The 18,377-nt window shown below is 46.1% G+C and overlaps 1 protein-coding gene across 6 annotated transcripts in view; it reads left to right on the forward strand.

Annotated features, from left to right (window-relative positions):
• HDX (highly divergent homeobox) overlaps positions 1-18,377 on the forward strand; it is a 345,086-nt gene that overhangs the window by 102,102 nt on the left and 224,607 nt on the right. The gene's annotated exons all lie outside the window — the stretch shown is intronic.

Genomic DNA, 18,377 nt, shown 5'->3' on the forward strand with positions numbered 1-18,377 from the left:
AAAAAAAAAAGAAAAAGACACTTCGTGATCGAAGGGCATATTGATTGGAGATGTCTTGTCGTAGTGAAGACGATACTCCCCACATCTTCTGCGAGGAGCACACCCAGGAAGACCCTGCTGCCACAGAGGATAAAGGGGTGTTCTCCATTGAAAAGATCTTCGGCTCTGATGTGGAGGTGCAACTTAAATACTCCCTGCCACTTGGCAGCTCTTGAGTACTGTCGCCCCTGACCTTGATCCAACCAAAACGACTTCCAAGCAATTGCCCTTTCCACTTATTAGAGGTAGCTGGATTGCGACTGCCATCTGGCCATGGTTGGATCTGAAAAGATAATTCGGAGGCCCCACCATCTTCAACCAAGTCTATGTACTCTGGTTTGACTTCCTCAAATCAAGCACATTCTTCGGTCTCCGCTAAGCTACTGGGACCGACATGGCAACCAGCTCCATCTCCTTCAGTACGGGGCAAAAAATCTTCAAAAGCCTCGATTCTCAGATCGACCGTACCGAAATCCTCGAAGCAATCCTCGGTTTCCATGACCCCGGTCGAGCCTATACTTGAAAAAATGGACATTAGACAGAAAATATCCACTTTCAAGAGGGCACAGGCAAATTATAGCCTCTCATCCACCAAAGAGGCATTTAACTTTTGAAGAGGAATAGGACGTTCCTGTCCCTCTCAAATAGATGACAAAGGACAAGGCTACAAGCCCTACACATCATCCTCCACCACCACCCCCTCCTCCACCTCTTTCAGCTCACCACCTCCTCCATCCCCTTCTTCTCCACATCAGTACCCTCTGGATAGTCCATCTCCTGGTTCACCCACAGGGGACTTATAGGAGAACCATTAGGGGGCCCTGATCCTTTGGATCTTATGGTACAGACCCCATAAATCCCTGTGACCCAGATCTTTACCCAGCTCACCGCTCTCCTCCTGAAGATGCTTCTGTTACCAGCAAGTGATCTCTAGGGCAGCTACTTGTCATGGAGTCCAACTACAAACAGAGCCATTAGAACAGGACTTCCTCTTTGATATACTGTCATCACATCATAAAGACACAAGTTTCTGCCTATACTCCCTGGCATGTTACGTCACGCTGATTACATATTTAAAGAGTCAGTACGTGCATGCCTGCGTAGATAAAAAATATAAATCTGCTTCCTCAGACCCCCTTTTCATACGTAATCAGGTATCACCAGACTCCATTGATGCTACCGCAGCTCGTAAACGAGCCAATACATAAGCAACTGGGGGACACGCCACCTCTGTAAAAAGGAGAGCAAACGTAGTGATGCTGCTGGAAAACGAGTTGCAACACAAGCAGCCAACCATTGGCGCATTCACAATTCCCAAGCCCTGCTTGCACGTTACGAGAGGGCCCACTGGGATGAAATGGAAGAGCTGCTGCAGCATTTTCCAGAGGAACATCAAAGGGGTCAACAGCTTTTTTCAGAGAGTCAGGTCGTCACTAATCACTCCATTAGGTGTATCTTAGATGCAACAGACACAGCCGCTCGGTGCATGAATACTAGCATGCTTCTCAGGACCATGCCTGGCTCACATGCTCAGGCTTTAAACCCGAAGTTCAACAGGCAGTTTTAAACATGACTTTTGACAAAGAGCATCTATTTTGCCCTCTAGGAGACTCCGCAGTAGATGGAATGAAAAAAGATACAGATCCGGCTACAAGAGGGGATACAAATTCATCACCACTGATGCCTCCACTTCTCAGCAGAAGCAGGGCCAATCCTCCTACACTAAAGGGTTTTACAGAGGCTCCTTTAGGGGTAAAAACAACAAAGGAAGAGGCAGGAGTGCTTTAACACATGGTGCAGCCTCTACTTCCAAACAGCCACTTCCCCATCCTCCCCTCCCCCCCAGCCACATAACATCTGTTGGGGGTAGACTACAGTTTTTTTCATCCAGTCTGGGAATCCATCACAACAGACCAGTGGGTACTAGCCATAATCCAACATGGCTACTGTCTGGAGCTCATTACCACACCACCCAACATCCCACCTTGCAATCACAGGGGATCACAGGATCACCTAACACTGCTAAAACAAGAGGTCCAAGCACTTCTTAACAAAGCGGCTATAGAACCAGTCCCCCTTTAACAGATAGACACAGTGGCAAACAGCAGAACAGAGGGCAGAGGCTAATAGAATCCCCACCGAACACGTGAGTAGTGTCAGCTTATTAGATTGTAGGTGCACGAAACCAGGGAGTACTTCCCTCTATGCTACCCACAAAATAGGAACTAGTCCCACAGACTTAACACATCAAAAAAGGTTTCAGCACTCTGTGCAACGTTTAGCAATGTTTCTTATCACAATCCTCAGTCAATAAGTATCACCAATATTTTGCACATAAGGAAAAAAGGTATCCAGATTCAATAGATGTTTTTCTTGTTCCAGCATTCTCTTTATTATTCACAAAACAGATTCTTTTGTCACAAACAGATTCCTCATAGCCAACGCGTTTCGTCTCCTTGAGAGACTACTTCAGGCCACTCAGTATTTGGCATATGGTATATTCTTCAAGCCAAAACGCAGTATTTCAAGGGCAATGTGAATAAAGTACTCTGTACAATGTTCTATCAATCTCAAAACGGCATGGTAACCGCACACAATCTCGTAGGTATATTGGTATCAGGGTGATACTGATATACCTACGAGATTGTGTGCGGTTACCATGCCGTTTGAAGAATATACCATATGCCAAATACTGAGAGCCCTGAAGAAGTCTCTCAAAGAGACGAAACGCGTTGGCTATGAGAAATCTGTTTATGAAAGAAGAATCTGTTTTGTAGATAGGCACAGTGGTGTATTCCTAAAAAAACGCTTATTTCCATGTTCCCATTCATCCTACTCACCACAAATACTTCAGGTTTGTTACAGCAGGAAAACACTACCAATTCATAGTTCTCCCATTCGGGTCACTACCTCACCAAGCTACTTCCCAAAGTGCCTGGCAGTAATAGGAGCACATCTTCAACTATAAAACGTTCATGTATTCTCATACTATATATATCCACCACTCAAATTACTTTAATATTTCACTATACAAATTCACCACTAATCCTTTATGGGTTCCGGAGTAGTGTGCTACTTGCAGAAAAAGCGCTTCGACTCCTCGTCTGGGGTAGTAAGCATTATATAAAAGCAATTGCAATTCAATACAATATTTGGATGATTGAAATGTCCACGTAGATCTTGGGATATTTAAGTTTTTAGGTGGGTTTAGTAGGAACTTTCCTCAATACTACATCCGTATATTGAAATCACTGGAAAAATCTCTAAAGAGCTGCCTCAGAGACATATTAGAAGAATTAGGCTCCCCGTGGAACACCCAGCTTAAGAGAGCACTTGTTACTTCGGAGATAAATCAGTCATCAATTGCTTTGTCTTCTATCTCCTATGTAACCTGGAAAAAGACTATCAACAGACAAGTGTAATTAGCCTCATTCCAGCAAGACGAGGCGTCATTAAAAACATCACCTTTCCTGATCCTGCTAAAGGCCTAATAGTTGTTAACCAAACTCCAGCCTTACCTCTCAGCTTCTCTCAGTTCCAAATTTAGAAAAGAGATTATGTGCATGCGATTGCTGACCTTACCAATAGTGGGATTTAACTGGGCTTGGGTTAATCCCAAAACCGGAGGAGCCTGTAGGCTCAGATTTATGTCTGAGGGAAAGAGCAAGCACCTGCCTAAAGGCCTCAGCAATATGTTTTTTACAAAAGGAGCCCTCCACCCTGTCTGTTGTGGAAGATTCATACAAACTATCAGGGATGCTCTCCAGCCCCGTCCTGGGCACTTTCAACGCCCACACAATGTGCAAAAGCTTTAAATTGGTATCAGGTGATGGACATTCCGCCCAACAGAAATTAAATCATCAGGTCATGTCTATATACCATTAAAGATATGTTCGTGGACAGAGCCTACAGCATCCCCACAGGAACTACAACCACCTTCGGAGTAAGAACATCATTGATTGGGCATCATCAACTACCTCAGTCATTAAAAGTCTGCTCCAGACTTCACAATGGTATAAAGCACAAGCACTTTACCAAAGACACAGGTCTAAGGGCAAAACGGGCACTGTCAAAGGGAAATGGGGAAGACCTGAAAAACTGATGGGTCACAAACGGGCGATATATCTGCGGGGGACGATCTATTGAGCAAGGGGCAGTTGCCAGCCCAAAACTTAAGTTTGTATGCCAAACGATTGCACAGAGCAAACACTCTTTATCAGAGTCGGGACCATGGGCAAAACATGCGGTGCTAAAGAAGAGGTGTGGTGCAGCAGCCAGGGCAGCTGACTTCGGAGCACAGGGTTTACGGTTCGATCCCTGGCGAAGCTCAGCTCAGCACTATGTGACTGAGCAATAGCTCACTTAATTTCCATGAGGGCCCTCAGTGCCTTAAAACCCGTAAAGGTGAGAAGTTCGCGCTTTACAAATACGGAAGGGAGAAGGTCTTCGAGTTGGGGAACTGATGGGACAGAAAACTGGGGACACGGCCTACAGGGTATGGTCTGATGAGTAGTGTGCACCTTTTTATATATAACCTGATGTTATTTCGCAATTTTTTGACCCATGATGTAAAGGCCAGCTACAAAGCTCTTCGCAATTTTTTTCTTTAATTGGATATGATGGTAATTGGTATTTAATTTTTTTAAGTTTAAACTACATGAGGATTTTAGCTTGTGCACATTTTTATGATTCATTATCATGGTTTCCTTGTCATATTGCTATTTCACTGCATTGCAGCGGTCTTAAATAATTGCTGCGCATAGCAATTATTCAATCACAATCAGCATGGCCGTGTTCCCACACTTAGTAAATGGGGCAACAGTATTTCTGCTCCCACGTGTGGGGCAGATAGGGGTAATCACCCCTGATCTGACCTTTGGGAAGCAGAAAGCCCACTTGACACTAGGGACTGAATTCATGCAATATTTGTTGGGGGAGTGGCCCTCGGCATAGACCTGTGCTCACTCCTCACCCCGGGGCAAAAACACACTTTTTGTCCTTCCTTGGGGTGGATAGGATATTCACCCCCAATCTCCCCCCCTCCTGTGGGACAGAAAACCTACTAAACTTCATAGATTTCAAAATGCTGCCAAAACACTCTAAAGGATGGGGCTGATTACCCTGGCATCGAGCCATACCCCTGCCCCATTGGGGCCGAGAGTATCTTTGTATCTCCCCCCCCCCGCCCCCCCGGGAGCAGATAGGAGGCTTGTCCCGATTAGAAAGTTTGCCTAGACCTTGCCTCATGTTGTAGAAAATCCACCTGACACCTGGGATTTTGCCTTTAAGCAAAAGAAAGTTGTGCGGCTGCTGCATGGCATTGGCAACACCCCACCACAAACTGGTCCCACTCACGGGCAGACATGAGTTGTGCCCCACATTTGCCTCTGTGGGGTCAGAAAGCCCACTGTCTGACAGGAGTATATACTTTTAAATAAAATAATGGGATGGGTCTGCCCTTCCTAACATCGGGTCCCTCTCTCACCCCTAAAACCTCAAAAATCTTTCTGCTCCCCAGCAGACTATTTCATCCCATCCCAATCAATCAATCAATCAATCAATCAATTATATAATTTGTAAAACGCACTAGTCACCCGTGAGGGTCTCAAGGCGCTGGCGTGGGGAATGCTGCTACTGCTCGAAAAGCCAGGTCTTGAGGAGTTTACTGAAGGTCAGCAGGTCTTGGGTCTGCTGGAGGTGGATTGGGGGGTGTTCCAGGTCTTGGCGGCGAGGTGGGAGAACGATCTGTCGCCGGAGGTCGCTCTTTGGAAGCGGGGGACTGTGGGGAGGGCGAGGTCGGAGGAGCGGAGCTGGCGGGTGGGGGTTTAGAAGCTGAGTCATCTTTTGAGGTACGTTGGTCCGGTGTTGTGGAGTGCCTTGTGTGCAATGGGTGAGGAGCTTGAAGGTTATCCTATTGTTAACCGGGAGCCAGTGCAGGTCTCTCAGGTGAGGTGTGATCTGGCTGCGGCGAGGGATGTCGAGGATCAGGCGTGCAGGGGCGTTCTGGATGCGTTGGAGCCGTCTCAGGAGTTTGGCTGAGGCTGCTGCGTAGTGGGCGCTCTGTAGTCCAACCTGCTGCGGACGAGGGCCTAGGTGACCATTCTTCTCGTTTCAGTGGGGATCCACTTGTAGATCCTGTGGAGCATGCAGAGGGTGTTAAAGCAGGAGGAGGAGACGGCGTTGACCTGTAGTCATTGAGAGGGTGGAGTCGAGGATGGCCCCTAGGTTGAGTGCGTGGTCGGTGGGTGTTGGGGCAGTTCCCAGTGCGGTCGGCCACCAGGAGTCGTCCCAGGCCGAAGGGATGGATCCGAGGATGAGGACCTCCGTCTTGTCCGAGTTCAGCTTCAGTCAGCTGTTCCTCATCCATTCAGCGATGGCCTTCATTCCTTCGTGAAGGTTAGTTTTGGCGGTGTGGGGGTCCTTGGTGAGGGAGAGGATCAGCCGGGTGTCATTGGCGTAGGAGATGATGTTGAGGTCGTGCCGACGGGCGACGTGGGCGAGCGGTGCCAAGTAGATGTTAAACAGAGTTGGGCTGAGCCCTGGGGTACGCCGCAGATGATCTTGGTGGCTTCAGATCAGAAGGGGGGAAGGCGGATGCTCTGTGTTCTGCCGGAGAGGAAGGAGGTGGGCCAGTCCAGGTCCTTCTCTTGGATCCCGGCGTGTTCGTAGTGTGTGGTGGCAGACGGTGTCAAAGGCGGCTGACCTGTCCAGGAGGATGAGGGCCACCATTTCTCCGTTGTCCAGCAGGGACTTGATGTCATCGGTGGTGGCGATGAGGGCTGTCTCTGTGCTGTGGTTGCTGCGGAACCCGGACTGGGAAGGGTCCAGGATGCTGTTCTCCTCGAGGTAGCGGGTCAGTTGTTCGTTGATGGTCTTCTCGATTACCTTTGCTGGGAACGGGAGCAGGGAGATTCTTGAGGTCCTTGGGGTCTGCCTTGGGTTTCTTGAGTAAGGCGTTGGTCTCTGCATGCTTCCAGCTCTCCTGGGAGGTTGCTGTCTCGAAGGAGGTGTTGATGACTTTCTGGAGATGGGGTGCGATGGCTGTGCTGGCTTTGTTGAAGATGTGGTGTGGGCATGGGTCTGACGGAGATCCGGAGTGGATGGTGTTCATGATCTTGATGGTGTCGTCGTCGTTGATGTTGGTCCAGGAGAGCAGGCGGTTGGTGCGGATGGTGATCGTGGGGGCGGAGGTCTCAGTCATGGCGTTGAAGCAGTCGGGGCATTCATGGCGTTGAAGCAGTCGTGGATGTCTGCGATCTTCCACTGGAAGAAGGTGGCCAGCGAGTTGCACAGGTCTTGCAAGAGTGGGACGTTGTTGGTGTTGGAGCTGGGGTTGGAGAGTTCCTTCACGATGTTGAAGAGCTCTTTACTGTTGTGCGCGTTGTTGTCTAGGCGGTCTTTAAAGGAGGCCCTTTTAGCGGATCTGATGAGGTGATGGTGTTTGCGGGTGGCGTTCTTGTGGGCTGCGTGGCTGTCCGGTGTTCGTTCACGGAGCCAGATCTTCTCCGGCTTTCGGCAGGTTTGCATGGAGGCCCAATGGCCAACGAGAGGAAATTTGATTCTTTTGGGTGTTGTTTTTACATATGAGCCAGAAGAGTATGGCTAACTCCCAATATAATCCCACTTTCAATCATGAACAACTGCACTTTTTAGGTTTGGGTAGGCTGCCACCTGGAAAAATCTACCAGACCCAGACAGAAAACTAAACATCTGAGGGAGTCCAGGGTGGTGTGCTTCACATGCATCCCATACCATTTTCTTACCCACAGTGCCCTCCAGACCTCAAACGTTGACTAAAACACAAACATTTCCCTCACATTTCTACAGGGAAAACGTATGGAATCTGCAGCCACAAATTTCCTACCGCACAGCATTCCCCCAAGTCCACAGAGTATTATGGTGCCTTACTTGTGTGTGTGGACCAAGCGACATTGACACAAAAGGCCCATAAGTGCTATGTAGAGAGATCAGCAATAGGGATAGCTGCAGGTTTTGCTGCTGTGCTCGGCCGCCACTCATGGAGGTCTTCCAACCACAGACCTTTTTGGAAAGTAGACGACCGAGAGATGCCAGAGTGGTGTGCCTTGGGTAAATCCCCTGAAGTTTTCTTCCCCAAAATACCCTGCTAACCTCAAACTTTGCCTGAAATCACACATTTTCCTTACATTTCTGGGATGGAAACTTCCAGATTTGCAGAAATCCACAAAATTCCTACCACCCAACATTGCCCCACTTGTGCTGATAAAAGCGCTGCTCCACTTTTGTGGTTGTTCATAGTGCCAGCGACAGGAACGGATCAAACGGAGGTAAATGAGAGTCCCCAGAAGGGTTCCCGTTGACCACGGTTGGATCCATTCCTTTTGCGGGCCCAAAATTCACAGCTACCCACCTTGAAAATAATGGGTTAGTTTTGATGTGAAAACATTGATGCATCATATTGCGTTTTGGGTCATTTTTTGTTGCGGTAACCAAGCCTACCCACACAAGTGAGGTACTATTTTTATCTGGAGACTTGGGGAGGATTCTAGGTGGAAGGAAGTTTGTGGCTCTTCATAAACTCACAGAATGTAAATTTCCATCACAGCAATGTGAGGAAAAAGTGTTTTTAGTCAAGGTTTGATGTTTACAAGGGATTCTGGGTAAAACAACCTGATGAGTCATGCAAGTCACCCACCCTGGATTCCCCTCGATTTCTAGTTTTAAAAAATGTGCATGTTTGTTATATTTCCTCAGATACCAGCTAAGCTAGGGCCCAAAATCCACAGCTACCCACCTTGCAAAACAAGCATTGGCAGCACATTATCCTGATGTCAAAGTTTGTTGTAAATCATCTATGATATACTGGCCCTATTGCTACCAGGCATTAATTAAATGCCTACAGTGGCACCAGAAGTCGGATAGCTGTTTTTGGTGATAGATAATAACCAGAAAGCCTTGATAACCACAGGCTGTGTGAATATTTCGGGACCGTCTGTTACATACCTCGGTTAGAAGTATACATTTCACATGTATTTTTATTATTTTAAACTCGACAAAATTACCTTGTCTAACTAGAGGAACGGAGAGGTCAAATAATTAAACTACCCCACCCAACACCTTTGATAAGGATGAATGCATTCACCTCTCAGGGGTGAAACAAGCCCCCTCTTTACATTCTTTCACACTAAGGAAGCGAGGGAATGCTGGAAAGCACTGTGTTAGGAAAGGAAAGAACTTGGCTTCCCTTTGGCGGCTTTAGAATTAAATACTCACCTGAGATAAAATTAGAGGTAGGTTGCTATCTCCCCTAACACCCCCCTGCACTCCGATGAGGACCTAGAACTGGATGGAGGCATGTGAGGGATGCAGTGTACAGGACACTGCACTTGACGTATTGTGCAGGTGTGAGGTGGGTGGCGATTTGGGTGACGAGCAGCTAATCAGCTGCTGTTGTGGAGCAAATGAGGCTGGAGGAGGAGGAGCACAGAAGGGGAGGCGGAAGCAAGGGGGTGAGAGGGGAAAGCTGCAGCTAGTCTCTTTCCTCCACCTCGACGTTTAGTGGCAACGGGGTCAGGGCAGGGTCTCGGCATAGTCTCTGCCCGTGTATTAATTGCTAATAAAAATGAAACATGAATGCTGTGTGTCTTAAAAAAAAAAAAAAAAAAAAAAAAAAAAGAAATATATATATATATATATATATATATATATATATATATATATATATATATATATATATATATATATATATATATATATATATATATATATATATATATATATATATATATATATATATATATATATATATATATATATATATATATATATATATATATCCGTCAGCAGAGCACGCTTGTTTCGGAGCCAAGGCAAAGTAACCTGTGTGCTTCTCACCCAAAAAATATAACGTGAATGCCTTGTGTGTTAAAAAAATAATAATAATGCCATCAGGAGAACGCATTTGTTTCCGAGTCAAGGCAATCAAAATAAGCAGTGTGAACAAAGGAAACCATCAGCTCAGCGCGAGCCGATGCAAATGACAATATTAACATGATGGACAGCCTCCACTCCACGTACCTATTCCAAATCTCTTTTGGATGCATTGATTGCTCGGTCCTCAGCTTGAGGATTCTTCATGCATTACAAACGTGCCCTAACCTGGCCATGTCCTCAAAAAGCAGGACTTTGGAGGGGAGAGGAAGCGAGCGTTCGCATATGTGAACAGCTACGTAAGTTAGATTTTGCTAGATTTTGCTTTCACCGCTACCACCTATTTGCAGAGGAATAACAGCTACGACGTATATGTACCTTCTGCCTCTTGAAGGATCAAAAGTCAAGAGTCGTATGCCAAGCTTCAACCAAAACCCTTGTATCAAAAGCGAAAAGGAGGTGGTGGGCACAAGCCACAATCTAGGCTTGTGAAGCGACAACTACAAAATGCTCTGACGTTGAGGATCTTATTGAAGACATTGTTGAGGTTGAGAGGGGAAAATCATTAAAAAGGACTCCGGCAGCAAAAACCATCAATTAATTCACCAAGGGTTCACCTTGGCCAGGCTGAAATCTTTGGACTGTAAACATGCACAACCAGTCTTGACGACGAAAGCGTTAGCGATTGAAGGCAGGCAGTAGCTGAAAGAGACCCACATGTCGAAACCATTAGAGTACAAGCATTGGCAGTGCAGCCGTAAAAGTAATGCGGGCGCATGGCCATGAGCGCGAAACTGATAGCGATCCTGGGTACGTGCTCTGTGATGGGGGAGGGGCAGAGCACTGAGTCCCGCAAAAGTGAAACTGATTGCGAGTGTGCCCGCGAGCGATGCAGCCGTGCCGCGAAAGTGATCGCAAGGGTGCTTGCGAGCAATGCGCTTGAGGATGCCCTTAATGAGGATAACATAGGAATGCCAGATGGCGGCTGCACGCGTAACTGCAAGCTTGAGGCCAGCAAGAGCCTTTGGTAGCACTTTGAAAACCCACTTACTAAATGTCTCGCAGGGCAGTGAATGCGCTGGCTCAGGCGAGACCTAAAAAGGGTCCATTTTGAGTGGAAAAGTGTAATGTATCCATGTTTCGTTTTGGGCTGTTTCCTGTCGTGGGCACTAGACCTAACCGCACAAGTGAGTTTTTTTTTTCTTTCCCGGAAGCCATGTGGGAGCATAGATTAGTAGAACAATTGTTATTAGTAATTTGTTTGCTCTGCATTTGTGCCTTCCAAATGTAGGCAAACAAACTGGATCCAGGTTGATAGCACAAAAAAGGAAAAATATGCTACCTCTTTAAAAAATGCTCAAACTTGGGGGCGTGGCTTGGACGCCGGGAAGTATGGCGGCGTAACTCTGTCCTCCTCCAGGCAGCTATGATTTTCTAAATGCAGAGGGCTGCAATCCGACCCCATTTCCTGATCTAATAAGGAATTCGGATGTCGGACCATCACCTCTAGCTATCCTGCAAGTTTGAGCCGAATCCGAGCTCGGAAAGCTGAGAGAAAGACCTTTTCGTCCCTACCGCCGGCGAGTGCGGAGTTGGACGGAACCCGACGCCGGCTGAAACTACGCGGCTTCCCGGAGCTCCTGGGTCGCTTCGCCACAAACCGAGGCAGACCATACACAGTGCTGAGGATGGCTTCATGAAATTAGACTCAGCGACAAGAATTACATCAGGGCCGTGAGTAATGAGAATACTTTCCATGCAAGCGTCTATCGGCTAAAGTAAGGGGAAGAAAACGGCGCGAAGAAAATGCCCGTTTAAAATGGCGGTTTGATCGCGCTTCCCGGCATCTCGCCCAAGGCACCCAGCGTCCCCGCTCCTGCGGTCCGTGCTACAGATATAAGGCTGACAAGGCTAACCTGTACGCAAGTAATGCTCTATGATGAGTGCAATCATCGCGTAGCTGGCTGGGAGGCGGTCGACTATGAAAATCGCATGATGACCCGACCAGTGCATTTTTAGCAACCATCGGTGTATTAACGCGAGTAATTCTCAGCATGGGGATGATCTAAGGACATTATTGGCCATAAAGTTCTTTGAGGGCAGAGGCTTATTTTAACACTGACTGGGAGCCCTTACGGTATCTTCAAACAGTGCGCAACAGACAAGGAAACGCGACACACGATGCACAAAATGGCGGCTGCTGTTGCAATACCTACATGAATGACTGCGTATGCCGACTGCTTGTAACGCGCAATGACACAGCCTCGCAATATTAACACAGATGTTAACACAGAATTGAACATATGCATCTCAACAACTCATTGAATTGATTCTTCCTGCGCCAGTGTACCTAGTATACAAGGAAAGACCAACAATCCCTTAAATGTAGCGCAAATCCCTACCTACAACTCCCCACCAGTTCTGAATACAATTCTGCGCGCTGTAGGTTCTACGGAAACAAGCTTATACAATTAGTGCGCTGCTTAACGCTGGCGCGCTAGGCATTCAGGTACTTTCGGTTCAGGCTATACACAAGAGAATATAAAGAGCAATTGTCACCTCCTGTCCTCTACCTTCAAAATGGGGGACAAAGAGAATGGGAAAACCTCCAAACGCTTGAAGTCTGAGCAGCCAGCGCCAGTCTCACCATTTAAAGGGAGGAAGGATTTTGGTGAAGCAATGGAGACTATCTTGAATAGGCTGGAAGAAGTTAGAGACCTGGCCAAATCCACCAAAGAGGAGGTAGTTGCGGTCAGACAAGATATCAGAGATATCAACTCGAGGCTGACAGAATCTGAGAACAGGATAAGCAAATTGGAAGATTCCGAGAATAGAACCTGTGGAGCCATCAAGAACCTCACCTTGAGCTCAGATCATCTTTCGAGGAAAGTTGCGGAATTGGAGGACAGAAATAGGAGAGGGAACCTAAGAATCTTTGGCATGCCAGAAAAATCTGAAGAATCCCATGGATCACGCATAACCTTCCTCGAACAATGGTTTACACAGGCCACAAACCTAACCTTCACCTAGCCATTAGAGTTTGACAGGGCGCATAGAGTCCCGGGAAGAATAACAAATGACCAGAAAGGCCCGAGAGCGATAGTATGCAAGCCACTGAGATTTCAGCATGTTGAACAGATACTTACATTTGTCCGCAAACATAACCACGTGTTATGGAAGGGTCACAACATTTACACATCACAGGACTTCAGTAGAGAGACTATGGATATCAGGAAAGCTTTTCTTGCACTGAGACCACAACTGAAGTCGCTTGGCCATCTGTATGGTTTTATCGGACCAGCTAAATTTAAAGTAACAATTCAAGGTGTGTCCCAGGTGTTTTCAGACCCACAAAAACTAAGACGCCTTCTATTCAACCAGGGAGATGGCAATATGGAAGTTTCCCCCCCGGAACTGGTAGGAGCAACCGCCTCCGGTTTCAAGTGACCACTTGATATCGATTCCTGTATAATTCTAACACAACTTGGGTCCTTGGGTCCGGTTCGCCGATGACTCGTAATCCAATTGCCTGAGAACAAAGCGTAGACCCCACTGTCGGCTGATTCCGCCTTGTGTTGTGTGCTATGTGCTATGGTGCTATGGTTCTAGTCATTACTCGATGAGTCTAATTAATGCCGAGGTATTATAATCTTTACTCTCTGTAACTCCACTAACCCAACAATGATGGGATATACGAATGCTCTCCTTATGGTTGCCAGATTCGGATATCAGATGTTGCTGGCTTACTGGCATGCTCATGACTCACTTGGTTTATGATTCATTTGGGCAGCCCATTGGTGGTTACTGCCGTTGCCTCAACTCCACAATTATAGTCACTGTAGAGGCTATTGCAGAGCTCACTGTTGTAGTTTTATTGAGTCTCATTGCCTACATATATGTTGCATTTATGTTCCGAAATGCATTTGCAGCTCTTACACCAGATAGTTTTGAGTAAGCTGCTTTGAGGTGGCCTCGCGGTCGTTCCCGAGTCGCCATGTTCTTTTTCTACAATTGGGGTGGGAGGGGAGGGTTGTGGGAGAGGGTGGAGGGAGGTTCTAGAAACCACTTTTGCTCTTACCTACACTAACACCAGTTCCTGCGTCCTATTGCACCCATTGTACCTGTGTTCTATTGTAATAGCTTATAGTGCTATAGCTTTAAACAGTACATCGATATACTATGTATATGACACATGATGGCTCCTACTGTTGACACTCCCATAGGGACAACGACCATAGACAACCCTAAAATACTCTCACTGAATGTGAAGGGATTGAACCAACCGATTAAATGGCAGAAAATACTAGATTACCTCCGTAGACAAAAGGGAGACATAGCTCTGTTACAAGAAACAAAACTGGAGGCGAAACACTTCTATAACCTACGAAACAAGTTCTTTACTGAAGTGGTGGGTTCTGAGGCAATAGCAAAGAAGAACGGGGTGGTGATGTTGATAGCGAGGAAGGCCAATGTAGAAGTGGTTTCCTCCTCCGTGGACACGAAAGGCAGATGGGTTTCGGCAAAATTGATCAAAGATGACACTGAATTTTACATTACAACGATATATGCCCCCAACACACACGATCCATCTTTCTGGTCAGAACTCACAAAACAGATAGACACTATTCTGGACTCAGCGGTCCATATACTAGCAGGTGATTTCAACCTTCCGTTTGACCCTGCCTTAGATAGGGACTCTAGGTGCACCTTCCGCCCAAACAAAGCCCATAAGGAATTCACTAGGCTATGCAGCAGATTTAACATGATAGACACATGGCGTATACAGAACCCCGATGGCAGAGACTACTCATTCTACTCCCCCCCCCCCACATGATTCATTTTCACGAAATGACTACTTATTCATAACTAGGAACGCCGTAGCTAGAATAGATGACACAAACATTGAACCAAGACTTGTCTCTGACCACTCATGCATCTCACTGACCTTATCAAACGTTAAACCGACACTCCGTCAGTCATTATGGCGCCTCAACGACGCCATCCTAAACGATGAGAAACACAGAGAAACCATAGAAAACGCCATCAAGGAGTATCTAACAATTAATAAAGAGGGAGACACCACTGACTCCATCCGATGGGAAGCTCTGAAGACTACCATAAGGGGTCTCATCATTAAAATAACGTCTGTGATAGATAAAAACCATAACACCGCCCTCTTGAAACTAGAAAAAGACATTTCGAGACTCCAAAATGACTATCTGGAAAATAGAACTGCTGAATCGCTAAATAGCTTGACTAAACAGAAGTATGCCTATAACAAATTAATAAGTGAGAGAGCAGGAGTCTGGTTGGACAGAAGGAAACGTTTTAAAATTTGCGAGTCGAATAAGGCAGGGAAAGGACTAGCACCCTACCTTGAATTTAAAATCCAAAAAAACACGATCAACTCCCTGCTAGATGACAAAGGTATCCCCAATTCTGACCCCATTAAAATCGCGGAATTGTTCAAAGACTTCTATGAGAAGTTATATGCCAAAAATAATAATGTGAGGAAGGAAAGAGTGGAGGATTACCTCTCTAAGTGTGAGTTACCAACACTTACCCTCTCAGAACAAGAATCATTGAACGAACCGATATCAGAGACGGAGGTCAGATGTGCGATCAAGTCACTTAAATGTGGGAAGGCCCCCGGCCCAGACGGGTTTACGGCAAAATTTAATAAAAGTTTCTCCCATACGCTCACATCTCCAATTTTGAATATGTTTCATGAGATTAGCGAAACAGGCGAGGTAAAGGGAACACTGGCTGAGGCGGTTATTGCCGTAATACCAAAAGAAGGGAAAGACTCTAAGCTCCATAAAAACTATAGACCCATCTCGTTAATAAACTAAGACTGTAAGCTCTTGGCTTCAATATTAGCACAACGTATCCAGAAAGTCCTGCCGTCCCTAATCCATCCCTCACAAGCAGGCTTCCTAAAAAACAGGTTGTCAAGTGACAATACTAGAATCCTCGCCCACGTCATTGAAAAGGCAAAATTCCTGTCCACGCCCACTACTGCGATAACACTTGACGCAGAAAAAGCATTTGATAAAGTGGATTGGACATATTTGGAAGCAGTGCTGCACAAATTTAAGCTGGGTCCTCTTTTTACTAAAATGGTAATGTCACTATATGCCTGTCCTACTGCAAGAGTGAGAGCTGGTGGAGCTTTCTCCTCGCCTTTCAAACTAGAACAAGGCACTAGACAAGGAAGGATGCCCCTTATCTCCCTCCTTATTCCTCTTGGCAATCGAACCCTTCCTGTATCAATTTCGAGACAATGACAACATCCCAGGAATTCCATTTAATGATTGCATTATAAAACTCACGGCCTATGCTGATGATGTTTTAGTTTTAAGTGAACAGGCTGATAAAGCAATACCTGCCCTGTTGTCCACTATTGAGGAATTCTCTAACGTCTCTGGCTATTCCCTAAATAAGGACAAAACTGAAGTCAAACTTCTAAACAATATGAGTGATAAAAACATTTTAGGCGACTCGGGACTTACCTGGCAGCCGAAGAGCTTCAAGTACCTGGGCCTAGAGTTTGAGAAAGATCTAATTATGACACTAAAAATTAACGAGGAACATCTTCTGAAGAAAGTACACAAGCTCCTAGAGGGATGGTCTCCCAAATTCCTATCATGGTGGGGAAGAGCAGAGACGTTGAAGATGATGGTCACTCCCCTAATTAACTACATGGCGAGCATGCTCCCTATGACTTTCTCAGAGGACTTTCTACAAAAAATAGATAGGTTATTTGGTAATTTCCTGTGGAAGGGGAAGAAACCCAGGATATCTGTGAAAAAATTGCAACTTCCAAAAATAAAAGGCGGCCTGGGCCTACCCAACTTCAGGAACTATCAAACCGCTTTTCTGTGCAAGCAAGGGGCATGTTGGTTTACTGAGGGTTCCAGTTATACACCACTGTGGATCAGTATAGAGAGGTCCATCATAGGCAAAACCCCTCTCCCAGCGATACTCACCATGGACCTGTCACACCTTACACACTCTAGGTACATTATGCTCAACACCAGAAGAGCGCTTCTTAGACTAGACCAAACCCATAACTCTGGGCTACAGATGAAGAAGACGGCTTCCTCATCCCTATGGCGCAACCCACACATCAGGATCAATGGTACGTCACCCTCTTGGGAACACTGGTCAGTTAAAGGCATCAACATAGTCTCGGATCTTTACGATGGGCGCATGCCAATGCCGTTCTCTACGATCCAGACTAAACATTCCCTCCAGCCAATTGACTTTTATGCATTCCTAAAGTTGAAATCAGCCTTGTCCACACGCTCGTTCACATTTTCAGATCCCTGGTTAAAATCAATACTCCCACGCCTACAGTCCACAGGTCACTTTGTCTCGAAAGTGTACAAAATGCTCTCACCGGCATTAGGCAAATCACTGAGACGCAACGAACTTAAGTGGGAAGGAGAACCTAACACTACGGGCATAGATATTAACTGGGATAGGATCCGTGCTTCAGCTCTCACACACAAGGTGTCACCGATCCTTTCACAAACCAAATACATGCTACTTAACAGGGTATTCTGGACCCCCCAAAGATTATTTAAGCTTAATCTAAGAGACTCCCCCACATGTTGGAATTGCTCCCTTACTGATGGTGATCTACCACACATGCTTTTCCTGTGTCCTTTACTGCACGAATATTGGTCTAACGTCTTTGATTACATTGAGCACATATTTCAGATTAAGCCAAAGAGGGAATTTATTTACATAATTTTGGGTGCCATTGATCCGATGTTATCAAGAGATCATGATCGCCAACTCCTTGATCTACTACTTACTCTAGCGTGCAAAGTTGTCCTATGTCATTGGAAGGCTGCCTCAAAGGTCTCTTTCGCTATGTGGAAGGAGTGGCTGTCATGTATCAGAGGGATAGATAACCCTGCACTGCACTCTTCCCCATGGCACGTCACTAACAAAAAACTCTGGTCCGCTCTTGATGCTTCCTCCTTCTCTTTTGATCCACCGTAGATTGTCCAATGTTCATTAAACCACTATAGAATTCCCGTCATAAAGGTGCCCAGAAGTAAAACACCAATGAGAACGCTACTATTACACTAACCTACTGTCAAGGTGCTAGACAATAGGTGTTGACAACCTTGTGGTTTCACACGCTGCAACATAAGAACACCATAAATGGAAACACAGCATATGTTTATTCATTGTATATTTTATTACCGCTTACCACTTTGGACCACATCAGCTCGTATTACGGTCCTATATGCTGACATTGTCTTAGAGAATTCTGTTTTGGTCTAAGACCCATTCCTACTGGAAGTACTGTTGTATGATACCAAATCGCATGAAAGTACCATTCCAATAACTGGCCGCTTGCCTTCCACGAGCTGTGTGGTTCTGGATCTATATCTGCGCTGACTTATTTTTAC

This window comes from Lissotriton helveticus, chromosome 4_1 (genome assembly GCF_964261635.1).
Source record: "Lissotriton helveticus chromosome 4_1, aLisHel1.1, whole genome shotgun sequence".
Classification (NCBI taxonomy): Eukaryota; Metazoa; Chordata; class Amphibia; order Caudata; family Salamandridae; genus Lissotriton; species Lissotriton helveticus.